The sequence below is a fragment of the Schistocerca serialis genome, chromosome 1, assembly GCF_023864345.2.
Source record: "Schistocerca serialis cubense isolate TAMUIC-IGC-003099 chromosome 1, iqSchSeri2.2, whole genome shotgun sequence".
Taxonomy (NCBI): domain Eukaryota; kingdom Metazoa; phylum Arthropoda; class Insecta; order Orthoptera; family Acrididae; genus Schistocerca; species Schistocerca serialis.
The window spans coordinates 362,078,555-362,093,236 of NC_064638.1; the positions used below are offsets into that span (position 1 = coordinate 362,078,555).

The 14,682-nt window shown below is 46.4% G+C and overlaps 1 protein-coding gene across 1 annotated transcript in view; it reads left to right on the plus strand.

Moving 5' to 3' along the window:
• LOC126473691 (uncharacterized) overlaps positions 1–14,682 on the plus strand; it is a 1,039,677-nt gene that overhangs the window by 278,016 nt on the left and 746,979 nt on the right. The gene's annotated exons all lie outside the window — the stretch shown is intronic.

Genomic DNA, 14,682 nt, shown 5'->3' on the forward strand with positions numbered 1-14,682 from the left:
CCCTATAACCGTCCATAATTGGGAAAGTGTTACTTGTGCAGGAAGTTGTGCAGAAACTAACTTTTCGATTATGTGCCATAAATGGTCGATGAGATTCATGTCGGGCGATCTGGGTGACCAAATCATTCGCTCGAATTGTCCAGAATGTTCTTGGAACCAATCACGAACAACTGTGTCCCAGTGATGTGGCATTGTCATTCATACAACCTGAATTGTTGTTTTGGAACATGAAGCCCATTAATGGCTGCAAATGATCTCCAAGTAGCCCAAAATAGCCACTTCCAGTCAATTATACATGTAAACACACCCCAAACTATTATGGAGCCACCACCAGTCTGCCCAGTGCCTCGTTGACAACCTGGCTCTACAGATTCGTGGCGTCTACACCACACTCGAACCTTACCATCAACTCTTACCACCTGAAATCGGGCTCATCTGACCAGACTACTTTGTACCAGTGGAATCCAACCGACATGGTCACGGGCCGTTGGCGATGTCGTGCTGTTATCAAAAGCAGTCGCTTCTGTCATCTGCTACCATGGCCCATTATCGCCAAGTTTCACCGCACTGTCGTAACGTATACGTTCTTCGTAGTTCTATATTGATTTCTGCAGTTATTTCACGCTGTGTTGCCTGTCTGTTAGCTCTGACAACTCGGCGCTAACTTCGCGTCTCTCGGTCATTAAATTAGCGCCGTCGGCCACTGCATTGTCCTTGGTAAGAGGTACTGTGGGAAATTTGGTTTCTTGGCACATTTTTGACACTGTGGATCTCGGAGTATTGAATTCCCTATCGATTTCCGAGATGGGCTGTCCCATGATTCTGGCTCCATCTACACTACTGGCCATTAAAATTCCTACACCAAGAAGAAATGCAGATGATAAACGGATATTCATTGGACAAATACATTATACTAGAACTGACATGTGATTACATTTTCACACAATTTGGGTGGATACATCTTGAGAAATCAGTACCCAGAACAACCACCTCTGGCCGTAATAACGGCCATGATACACCTGGGCATTGAGTCAAACAGAGCGTGGATGGGGTGTACAGGTACAGCTGCCCCCTGCAGCTTCAACACGATACCACGGTTCATCAAGAGCAGTGACTGGCGTACAGTGACGAGCCAGTTGCTCGGCCACCATTGACCAGACGTTTTCTTTTGGTGAGAGATCTGGACAATGTGCTGGCCAGGGCAGCAGTCGAACATTTTCTGTATCCAGAAAGGCCCGTACAGGAACAGAAACATGCGGTCATACATTATCCTGCTGAAATGTAGGGTTTCGCAGGGATCGAGTGAAGCGTAGAGCCACGGGTCGTAACACATCTGAAATGTAACGTCCACCGTTCAAAGTGCCGTCAATGCGAACAAGAGGTGACAGAGACGTGTAACCAATGGTACCCCATACCATGACGCCGGGTGATACGCCAGTATGGCGATGACGAATACACGCTTCCAGTGTGCGTTCACCGCGATGTCGCCAAACACGGATGTGACCATCACGATGCTGTAAAGAGAACCTGGATTCATCCGAAAAAATGACGTTTTGCCATTCGTGCGCCCAGGTTCGTCGTTGAGTACACCGTCGCAGGTGCTCCTGTATGTGATGCAGTGTCAAGGGTAACCGCAACCATGGTCTCCGACCTGATAGTCCATGCTGCTGCAAACGTCGTCGTACTGTTCGTGTGGCTGGTCCCGGCGGAGGTTGGAGTCCTCCCTCGGGCATGGGTGTGTGTGTTTGTCCTTAGGATAATTTAGGTTAAGTAGTGTGTAAGCTTAGGGACTGATGATCTTAGCAGATAAGTCCCATAAGATTTCACACACATTTGAACATTTTTTGAACTGTTCGTGCAGATGATTGTTGTCTTGCAAACGTCCCCATTTGTTGACTCAGGGATCGAGACGTCGCTGCACGATCCGTTACAGCCATGCGGATAAGATGCCTGTCACCTCGACTGCTAGTGATACGAGGCCGTTGGGATCCAGCACGGTGTTCCGTATTACCCTCCTGAACGCATCGATTCCATATTCTGCTAACAGTCATTGGATCTCGACCAACGCGAGCAGCAATGTCGCGATACGATAAACCGCAATCGCGACTGGCTACAATCCGACCTTTATCAAAGTCAGTAACGTGATGGTACGCATTTCTCCTCCTTGCACGAGGCATCACAACAACTTTTCACAAGTCAACGCCGGTCAACTGCTGTTTGTGTATGAGAAATCGGTTGGAAACTTTCTTCATGTCAGGACGTTGTAGGTGTCGCCACCGGCGTCAACCTTGTGTGAATGCTCTGGAAAGCTAATCATTTGCATATGGTAGCATCTTCTTCCTGTCGGTTAAATTTCGCGTCTGTAGCACGTTATCTTGGGGGTGTAGCAATTTTAATGGCCAGTAGTGTACCATTACGTCTTCAAAGTCTGTTAATTCCTGTCGTGTGGACGTAATCATGCCAGAAACCTTTTCAGATGCATCACCTGAGCACAAATAGCAAGTCCGCCAATGTACTGCCATTTTATGCCTTGTGTACACGAGACTGCAGGTATCTGTACATGTGCAGATCGCCACCGCAAGACTTCTGTCACCTCACTGTGTTATCTTCAACTTCTGCCCATTTTATTGCCCTACAATACATTTTCTTCTTCCATCTCCTACTCCACCGTCATTCTTCCACTTTCCTTTTCCCCTTAAATATTTTTTTCGCCAAACTGCACCCCCATGACACGTTCCCCGGACAGTATACCCTAGTTGCACCGATGGCTGAGACAAAGAGTTTTGTGTAGCGAAAGATCGGTTTTGAAGATTTACATCTGAGCGGTAAGCCGACGCGTTTATCACAGTAGGTAAGCGCTGCACACACGCAGTCAGTGACGCTTATCGATGTCGCCCTCACAGAGAACTCTTGTCGCCTTTTTGACAATGCAGAGTCAGTACGGGTAGCGCCGAGAGCAGGTTGGGGCAGCGCATCTGCAACGTGAAGTGGGCGCTCGCAATGGAAGCTCCTCTTGTAACTGTGTTTTTTTCGCTTTTCCTCGACAGCCGAGCAGGTGCGGCATAGAGTCGCAGCGAAAGAGCGAAAAAGCGTTTTTGGTCGCGTGGTGGAGCAGGCGCGGCGCGGAGCGCAAGAATGCGGCTGAGGGCTGAGGTGATGTGGTGGCCGAGCTGGCGTTTCTTTTTGGTCTGCGGCGGCTGAGGGGGAACCGGTTGGCGGTCCGTCGCCGGTGCCACCACCCCACTGAGCGGCTGCTGCTCGCACCGCACCTCGGCCAGACGCGCACTCACCCGTACGGCGTTCCAGGCGAATGCGTCCCCTCCACAGGACACGCCATTAACCTCCCTTCGCGAGATCCCCTCTGAATCTGTGACAGCTATGACGTCATTGAAACTTAGAGGAGCTGCATGCTTCCCCGACGCGCCACATCGTGAGTCCACCTACTCGTTTACCGTCTCGTGTCATACTTCGGCTTTTTTTCTTTTGCCAACCTCCAGTCGGTCGCGAAGTTTGTGAATTGCGCGCTATCATCCTATTTCTTCGTGCTGAGGGTTTCCGCACGATTTCATGCAGCCCACATAACGTAACTTCCGTGCATGACAGCGAAGTGCAGCAATGGTGAAGGAACTTCGAAGCAGGACGTACAGACTTCCAAGATGCAAGCGGCCAAGGAGAGAAGCGAGTGTCAACCGATGATCTTGTTCAGCTAGTGGATGAAGCGATTCGAGAAAATCATGTACAAAGGACAAATCAGAACAAGCGAAGAGGAATGTCATCAGACATTGTCATTCTTCATCACAATGCTCAGCCTCCGTGCAACGTTTTGGATAGGAAGTGTTTAATCATCCACCACACAGGCCAGACTTGGCTCCCTCTCATTTTTATCTCTTTGCTCTCATGAAGCGCTGGCTGTGAGGACAGCATTTTGGTACAGACGACGAGCAGCAGACCAGCCAATTGCGTATATCACAAATGACTGCCTTTCCTGACGAGGGTATTGGAAGGTTGGTACAACGCTACCACTGAGGTCGGAGTGAGACTATTTAGAGAAGTAACTGGATGGTGTAGCTTAATGGTCAAATAAAACATTTTTTTTAATTTTCGCTGTATCTTCCATTTGGAGACCGATCAAACCTTGAAAAAAAATAAATAAAATAAAAAAGGTCCTTGGCGTTGATCATGTAGTTTCACAGTTTCACGCGCCACTATAGCCGGGGTCGCCTATACAGTGGCGTTCGTTTCAGTGGTAAACCGGTTCGAATCCTGGTGTTGAATGAAATTTCCACAGCCAGTATTTCGCAGGAAAGTGGAGGCGAAGTGGTGGTGTACAGTTCCTGATCACCAGTCTTTGCGCCGATGTACTGGATTAAATTGCAAACCTCTCCACAGAATCTCATGAAAGGAGGGTATGTGACTCTCTTGATGTTGATCCGTCCGTCGAATGAAGACGTTAAGCTCGGCTGCCGCCTCGCTGCTAGTCGAGAGTGGCACTGGGTATCGCCCTTCCCCTTCTCCCATCATCACGCAACACGAACATGACACGGCACCTACACGCCTCCGTGTCACTCTCCTACACTCTGCAAACAGACATGCGACACATCTCTCATATGTCCGCAAGGAAAGCAGTAAATATGCACGACGGAAGAACGCTGAGTTCAAAAATGTTAAACGCTGTTCAACTTCTGAGGTCATCAGTCGCCTAGAACTTAAAACTAATTAAACCTAACCAACCTAAGGACATCACACACATCCATGCCCGAGGCAGGATTCGAACGTGCGACCGTAGCGGTCACTCGGCTCCAGACTGTAGCGCCTAGAACCGCGCGGCCACTCCGGCCGGCTGCTGATTTCCACAGGAGGATGAATCTGCCCTGTGGGATGTCCCAGCCAACAATACCACATGACAATATCACCTTTTCTTATCACACAGCTCCTAGATAACGGGAACGTTGGGTGAGAACAGATATTCGCCAGCGATGGGAATGAATCTGAAAGAAATTCGTTACAGCTATTGGGCTGCCGATTATACTTGCCGTAACTAGTTTCGTGAGGAACGATCTCATTATATAGCCCACAAGGTGAGACACTGTCAAACACTATTAAAGTAACCATGTTTTAAATCCCGTAATTCTCTCCAATTCGAAATTTGGCTCAAAGGTGCCTAAAATCTACTTTCGTATCCAACGGTAAAAATGCATGGGACCTCGAAACATCACCTCCGGGCTTGGTGATGCTTCTAACAGCAAGGTGTCGACACATGAGAAATAAAGGTCAGAGGTCAGGAGTTCAAATTAGGTGTGAGGTGGGTTAATGATGTCACATTGGTAAAAAATATCACAAAAATCTGCTCAACACTACTATCGACGCTTCACAAGATTGGAAGGTCGTCGCACTCACAATTCACTCCTCGTTTTGACGCCACTGCGAAAGAAGTCAGAACCGCGAGGCCCAGTGTCGAAATCACGCTGTTTTTTTAATGGATGGCCGAAGAAAACATTTAGGACACATCGCCATTCGGATTCGACGAAAACGCCTCAGGAGATGGCGTAAAGGGAAATAAATGGCAGTTCGCAGTGCAAGGAGCAACGGAATGACGTTCTTGACAATATTCGACACTGGTGGCACCCTTCCACTTCTAGACGACAAAACCCTTCTCTAAGGACATCGCGGGGCTGCAACCCACCTTTAATACTCTCTCATTCCTTCGAAGTGTAGCGCTATCGCAATTTTTAATTTTGGCATACAGAACGGAACCATTACGATCCCGTCAACACCATTCGATGAAATCTGAAATTCATCCGAAGCATCAAAGAGGGCGTGATAACAGTGGGCTGCAATATTCACAAATTCGTGAGTAAAACGGCAACGGGTCCCTATAATACCTCCCACTTCGGCAACACCCCTGTGCTACCATCACACTTTTGTTGGGCACTTCAAAAATACACCTGTACAGAGACTGCGATACCCATTCAGCTCAGTTGCACTTCGCTCCTGCCCAGCGCCTGAGGGCAGACAACCCCTTCGACACCTCTTAGATTCCGCAAGCCTGAAGCAGGCGCTATAGCTGCAGCGAGGTGCCACTCAGCTGACTGGGACTGGATGTTTGTGTTGCCCTCATCATTTCATCATTATATCATCATTCTGGCAGCGGCGAGTCTGAAAATGAAAAGATTGGAACTTGTACGAGTGCTGATGACCACGATGTTGAGCGCCCCACAAACCAACATCATCATCATCATGAAGGTGTTGATGGATATACAACGGTTTCACGGGAAATGACACCCCAGTCGTCCAAGTAGTTCCGATACACATGACAAAAGTAAATCTGCAGTGACACATGGGGTTTCTCATTCCGAATCCCTAGAAAATGAGTTAGTTCCTCTAATGAAACTGTCACTTCATATAGTATCAGTAATTTCGATACAGCTATTAGCCACAGACGTTAGAGTTGTGTGCCTCACATCGTTCTGTTTTTGTAATAACTGATGCCCAAGAGTCTATTTCAGTTCTGATGCACAAGGGCTATTCGGATAGTAAGGCACGATCGGTCGCGAAATGGAAACCACAGTGAAAATCCGATTAAGCTTTGCGCAGATATGTTGGGAAATGTCTTTAGTATGTCTGTAGACAGCGTCACGTAGCTCTTCTCAGTTCTGAGCGCACAGTGAGCGCGTAAAGATACCTAGGAAATAGCGTCTCCCACCAAGTAAGGACGCCTGCCATGAGATTTCACCTGATTTCATGCAACCCCTTTTGTAACGTAACATGTTTCCTTCTTCATGACAATTCTCGGTCGCACACTGCAAGCGCAATGAGAAGCTCCACAGCGTTTTCGATGGGAAGTGTTTAATCAACTACTGTTGAGCCCGGTCTTGCCTCCCTCCCATTTTCATCTCTGCCCAAATGAACCGCTGGCTATGAAAACAACATGTTGGCACAGATAACGAGCTGCAGTTCGGGAAGCGCAGGAGGCTGCCTTCTATGACGAGGATTTTGGGAGGTTACTACAACACTATGACAGATGTCTAAGACGGAGCGGTGACTAAGTAGAGAAGTATTTGGAAGATGCAGCTAACTGTTGCAAATGAAACAGCTTTGATTTTCACTGTGGTTTCCATTTCGTGACCCATAGTTCCTTACATTCCGAATAGCCTTCGTAACTTGTTTACTTTAATCTAATGATTCCTACTGTAATAAACTTCAACGTTCTTCCATCCCCAGCAGTGCGCATTACGTTCTGTGGAGTGTTACTCTTCGATAATGATTGCTTACTACGTGTCTATATGTTGTCATAACATTGAATACTGTTTGCTAACACACCAGTCGAAATCATTACACATACTACAGGTACACCTCTTCCTCTACCTCCACTCCACCGCCAAACAGTCAGTCCTTCTTACATACCGGAGAAGCCATTCAATTTCTCCACCTGTTATTGGTCATCTCCATGGACGGGTTCATTATAGAGGGCACAGTGTACTGCCTGCTGACATGTTTCATTGCAGTAACAAGACACCCAGCCGCCAGAGTAATTGTGCCTAAGCTCTATCGTACAAAATTTTATAATAATCAAGAAACGATAGTATAGTTACAGAACAGGACTTCGAAATTTTGCCCAGAGTAATCACATCACATGGTGAATACGAAAGGAGCAAAAATTAAGAATTAGAAGATACGCTTTTCATAAAAGTAACAAAACCTTGGAAACCATAGGCAACAACGATAATGTATGAGACACTCTCATTCCTAGTTTCCATACTATACATACGAAGCAACGACGCAGCGATGTATCGGCCTCCGTCAGGTGATGAAAGAGCTCTGGTGGCCGTCAACTGTTTTTCGTGAGGAAGAGGTTTGCTGGAGTATGGAAGAGATGTTGTTGGCAGTGAGCACTGAATTCGAGATACTTTTCACAATGATTTTCAGGTGTACTCTGCATGATAATGATCCGGAGACTTCGCTGGTCACTCCATCGTCACTACCGAGATATTCATCCACAGAGCACCTTGATGTGGACGGACGATTTTGTCCATGGGGAAGAAGTCTCGATCAATTAAACCTCTTAGAAGTCTCACATCTCTGATGTTAACAGTTATTCTACGATTGTCGACAAAGCTCCATACGTTCATCCAATGGGTTGAATCTCTCCAACATGATCTCAGCACTATCAAAACGCTCTCTTTCCACAATGTTCCCGTCATTGTACCGGCTAAACTGCCCTTCCAGGCGAATGTCCGTGTGACGTCACTGACCTTGAACTGTCACCGTGCAGCCCATTCAACGCTGCTGTGCCCGTTTCGAGGAGCACGTTTTACTGTGAGACCACGCTGTGCTCACTTAGATGCAATTGATATACACTGCTGTGCAAAAATTTGAGTTGTGTGACTGCAAAATAACGTAGGTCAAGCCCGCCTGGCTAGCCATGTGGTCTAACGCACTGCTTTCCGAGCGGTGAGGCGTGCCCGGCGGATTAATGTCGAGGTCCGGTGTGCCGGCCAGCCTGTGAATCTTTTTTAAGGCGGTTTTCCATCTGCCTCGGCGAATACGGGCTGGTTCCCTTTATTCCGCCTCAGTTACACTGAATCGGTGATTCCTGCGCAAACACTGTCTCCACGTACGCGTACATCATAATTACGACGTTCCCCGGGGTGGGGGGGTGGGGGGAGGGGCTCCATGGGGGGCCGAACCGCACAACAACCCTAGGTTTGGTGTGGGGCGGCGACGGGGTGAGTGGACTGCTGTAGTCTGTTGTGTGGTTGTGTACCACTGAGTACTACGGCGAGGACGGAGACTCTCCGTCGTTTCTAGGTCCCCAGTTCAGTACATACATACATACAACATAGGTCAATGAAACTTGGACCATAGAAAGAAATAGCTGCTACAGTTTAGTACCGAAGATAATTGAAGCAAATACTCAATAAGAGGAACAGAAATGACACTTCAAATCAGAGACAATAATTACAGTGAAGCCAGCACGATTCAGGATTGTGCCCTGGAACCTACAAAAGAGGGACGCGGTTCTTTATAGGGTGCGTTATCAGTCATCAAGGACAGCAATGCATGCTCTGAAACGCGCCCCATCCAGCCACAAGACTGGCAAGGAGTTGTAGTAGGGCATCCCATTCCTCCACCAGCGTAACTGACGAGTGCTGGATGGTTGTTGGTGGCAGTGGACGTGCTGCAATAGTCTCCCCAATGCATGCCATACGTGCTAGATGGGATTTATGTCGGGGAAACGGCCAGACTAGTCCATTCGCTGAGTATCCTCCAGTTCCAAGAGCTCGTCCACCAGCGGAGTGAGACGCGGTAATGCATTTTCGTCCATAAAAATGAAGTCAGGGCCAATTTCACCCCTGAAAAGACATTCATGGGAAAGGGGTACAGTGTCACAATAAAGTTAACCTGAGAGTGTAGTGTCTTCAAAGATCTGCGGGTCAGTATGCACATGCAACGTTCTGTCTCCCCACAACCTAACACCTGAACCACCAAAGCGATCATGTTCGGCAGTGCTCCGACGCACGCTCATATTGCGAGAGGTGGGAACATGTAATGCTCCGAGGAACGATCTCGAACGTGGTCGTTCTGGAGGTCCAGGTGCTATGGTGCCAGGAGTCATAATGTTGCCTTGATGTACAGACATCCAAATCTTTCAAGGTACACTCACCGCTCAGCGTACTGTCACACGGTATTTATTTCCCATTTGAGTCTTTTCAGAGATGCCTTCGACCCTGGCTTCATTTGTATAGATGACAATGAGCGACCGCATCGAACAGCACAAGTGGAGGAGCTCTTGGAACTATAGGATATTCGGCAAATGGAGCGGCCTGCCCGTTCCTCCGACTCAGATCCCATCGAGCACGTGTGGGATACGTTGGGTACACGTATTGCAGCACGTCCACATGCAGCAACGACAATCCAACAGTTGCCAACAGCACTGGTGGAGGAATGGAACGCCCTACCCATCGAACTCCTCACCAGCCTTGTTGCCAGCAGGGAGCACGATACAGAACATGCATTGATGTCCGTGGTGATCACGCGCCCTTTTAAGAAGCAAATCCTGCCTTTTTTAATGTCCAAGGGACTACCATAATCGCTGATACTTCTGTTGTGGATTGGCAAGACAGCCAACCCACTATGAGAGGAAGCCGAAAGGCACGCGTTTTAGCTCACGCAGGCTGGCGTGAGGTCTGGAACAGGCCAAGGAAATGAGACTAACAAAAAACGTACGTAGCTGCTGGCATACTTAACTTTAATCCATAATTGGTGAACATCGCTCTTGACAGTACATGTTTTACAGCATCAATAGTAACTGGTAATGGCGCCTTGCTAGTTCGTGGCAAATGACTTAGCTGAAGGCTATGCTAACTATCGTCTCAGCAAATGAGAGCGTAATTTGTCAGTGAACCATCGCTAGCAAAGTCGGCTGTACAACTGGGGCGAGTGCTAGGAAGTCTCTCTAGACCTGCCGTGTGGCGGCGCTCGGTTTGCAATCTCTGATAGTGGCGACACGCGGGTCCGACGTATACTAACGGACGGCGTCTCATTGTGCATTTGATTCAGTAATCTTCTGTACTATAGTGTAATAATTCTTTCTATGTATGGTCAATTTTTATAGAACCACGTTACTCTGGAGCGACACAACATGCGGAAGATACTTTCAGCCTTAATTTTTGAAGACCAGGGTACTGTGGATCTCATCCGCTGATTTTAGTTGCCTTTGAATCACGCGCCTGTTCGAAGTAGTTAGAAAATGGTTCAAATAGCCCTAAGCGCAATGGGACTTAACATCTGAGGTTATCAGTTCCCTAAACTTAGAACTACTTAAACCTAACTAACTAAGCACATCACATACATCTATCATCCATGCCCGAGGCAGGATTCGAACCTGCGACCGTACCAGCAGCGCGGTTTCGGACGGAAGCATATATATACATATATGTATATATATATATATATATATATATATATATATATATATATATATATATGCAATACTCTCTTCTTCTAGAAGGCAGGTCGCTGTGGCCGAGAGGTTGAGATTCCCAATTCTCGCGCAGTTTGTCTGCTACTGATGTTCAAATTAGCCGCGACAGCACCTAAAACACGTACTTGGGCATCATTATTTGTTGCAGGTCGTGGCTGACGTTTCACATGTGGCTGAACACTTCCTTTTTCCTTAAATAACGTAACTATCCGGCGAACGATCCGGACACTTGGATGATGTCGTCCAGGATACCGAGCAGCATACATAGCACACGCCCATTGGGCATTTTGATCACAATAGCCATACATCAAAATGATATGGACCTTTCCTGCAATTGGTAAACGGTCCATGTTAACACGGGTAATGTATCACGAAGCAAATACCGTCCGCACTGGCGGAATGTTACGTGATACCACGTACTTATATGTTTGTGACTATTACAGCGCCATCTATCACAAAGCGGAAAAAGTAGGCCAACTAAAACATTCATATTTCTTTACGTACTACACGAATATGTAATAAAAATTGGGGGTTCCTATTTTAAAAAACGCAGTTGATATCCGTTTGACCTATGGCAGCGCCATCTAGTGGGCCAACCATAGCGTCATCTGGTTTCATCCTTCAAGCTAGACGAGTTTCGTTCTTTGTAGTTTTTTCTTTTATTTGACGCTTATTTCTTGAGATATTTGACTCGGTCACTATCAATAGACCACCCTGTATTTGTATATAAAGCAGCGGTTGATGAGAAAAATCTTGATTCTGATCACTCCACTTATCTCTTTCGAATCTCGTTTATTATTGTTGCTATTATGTTTAACTTTCTGACCTAGCGTAGACGTAAAACTGAAAACCTGCATAGACAACCGTCGGTTTGTGATTTCCTTCTGTCACGCTGGAACGAACAGGAATACGGGATGACCACGTAGCCACGGTTCATCCTATCATGGACGGCCTGAGAATAATTGATGTTGTGTTAATTTCTGAGTGCCATTTATTTCTGCGTGGCGTGCAATCAACGACGACGTAGTACGAATCCTCGCCTGCCACGGCCGCTGCACGAAGACGGACGCTGTGCTCAAATAAGGCTCCGCTTATAATTACTACAATTCGTTAAGCATGGCTCGCAAAAGGTCACTGTGAGCCAGTCGGCTGTGCACCTCTGTCATGTTCCAGCACTGTGCTAGCGGGTCCCTAGACTCTGACCAGAAGGCTGCAAGGAATACGTGTCGTCAAGTCAAGAACACGGACCGAAGATTCTCGTCCTGTGTACGGCGACAATTAATTCCGATTATGACCCTCAACTAAGGACACAGACTTACACATTGACAGAGAGAGAGAGAGAAGTGAAAAACAGACAGAGAGAAGGAAAGAGTGGTGAAGAGAGAGAAAGGGAAGGCCCACATGATTAAGGAATTATATTTAGTGATAACAGACGGGTAACAGGAACTGTGCTTCATGGGATAAGGGCAACATGCATATTGTACCAAATTTGACTGTCAGGTTCCTTATATGCAGGGGAAAACGCTTGACATCAAAATTCTCCATTCCTCTCCTAATTCCGCCCCCTCCCCTCCCCTGTCGTAAGCCATAGCCCTCCCACCGCATCCCCTTTAAGTTCTTAAAGTGTCCATCAACGATATTGCTGATGTTTCAGGATTATAAATATAATTCCGTTTGTCTCATCAACATGATGCAATTATTTCAATTAGATGTCATTTTAGCGATCAGCAATCCTACCGTATAAAGATGACCTACAGTTCAACTTGAAATTCTAACCACGTCTCGTTGCTGGCGGAACTTCTTATTGTTGAGTGGTAAAGAGTGGGTTAATAGCAGAGTGAAATACTCTGTGGTCCGACAGGGAGTCCATGCCGCAACTTTTCGGTTTCAAAGCGAGGCACTTTACGACTAGGCCACGAAGCCCAACGATACTTCGAGATGACCAGTACTAGTCAAAACCAGTGCCTTCTATGCCCATGCATAACACCGTAAATTAACATTGCATCGTACAGGCGTTCATCAAACTCATTAAAACGAAGCAAATACACTGTTAATACTCCACTGACTCTTTGGAATAACTCACATTCAAAAACTATGGACCAGAACTACCCTACTTCCCCGAAACTAAACTTCCTCTGTGAAGTTGATCAGGATTTTGGCAGTAGAACACAGTCTGTCTGCATGCTTTGTGTTTGATACTGCTTCTTCCACATATGAAGCCACCAAATCTCTGTGCAGTAGAACTAAATTACGTGTTTTGACTCTCGCTTATTCTGCAGATTTCTGCATTTCAAAACATTCCACATCAAAATATCTTTGTTGATGTAATGAATAATCGATCAATGTTAGTCACCAAGCTATCTGGATCTTGATATAATCACTGAACGATCTGGGTGGATCAGGAGCTCAAATCCCAGAATGGACTTCCTATTTTCTATATCCGAACGTTTCCCTAAATTCTCTATGTCTAATGACGGATAAGGCACTGCCGATTACGTCGCTCATAATTCTTCTCCAATTGGGCTAGCGTTCCGTCTCTGACGTCCTTCCTCTATTCCTCTTTCATGTAATTTAATGATGGAGCGTGACTTGATATGCTTATAGCCAGTGAAATTGTGACCACTTTCTGGAAATTCATTTTAGACGAGACGTAAGTCTGCTTTATTTCCGGTAGACAGGGGAAATTTGCGTGAACCGCTACGCACAGTTAATAGCTGTAGCTACAGAATAGATAAGGAAGGAAGGTAGATTCGGTTTAACGTTCCGACGACATCGATGTCATTAGAGACGGAGCACAAGCTCGGATTGTAAGGATAGGGAAGGAAATAGGCCATCCCCTCTCAAAGGAACCATCCCGCCATTTACCTGGAGCGCTTTAGGGAAATCACGGAGAACCTAAATCCCAATTGCTGGGCGCGGGTTTGAAACGTCGTCCTTCCGAGTGAGAGTCCGGTGTGCTAACAACTGCGTCACATCTCTTCGTATAGATAAGTCTGGACGGCAACACGAATGGCATTTTTGCCTGCAGAAAACTTTATCGGAAATGAAATACGTGTTAAGTATCAGAGAAGTCCTAGAACCAGCCGGATATTGAACCCCAGACAATTTTTTCGGAATTTTGTGTTTCAACTGACTCTACGCGCCTCAGAAACATATTGTTTACGGTTGTTACTGTACAGCATATGTTCCGTGACCCATGACGCTCGATTTCTGGCGACTGGATAAAGCTTTTCAGTAGTGCATAAGGTGTGCATTAACGGAAATACATGACGAGTGGTCGAGTGACTGTAAAAACATACGTTTTTATTATCCTTGGAATGTAAACTGTCAATAACCACGTACATTCTTCTATGCTTATGTGTTAGTTGGACAATTCACACCTTGCGCTCATTTGTTCGTAGTGTAGTTCGTAAGTAAGGAGAGCACTGTATGTACTTAATTTTAACCCATAGTGAGAATGGCACTGTGAATACCCAGCCAGTTTTAATACAGTCAATCTATCATAGCTATATTGGATTAATATAGATTATAGCATAATTTTATAACGTTTTATTTTCACGAACAGCTAACACAAATACATTGCACTATCGTCTGAAAGAGACAAGTTTTCGGCGTTGGTGTTTCATTCCCCATTCCACCCAGTGCGAAAGGTGTACGTTGAGGTTGTGAATGTGGCAGATTACCCAAATGATCGTTGC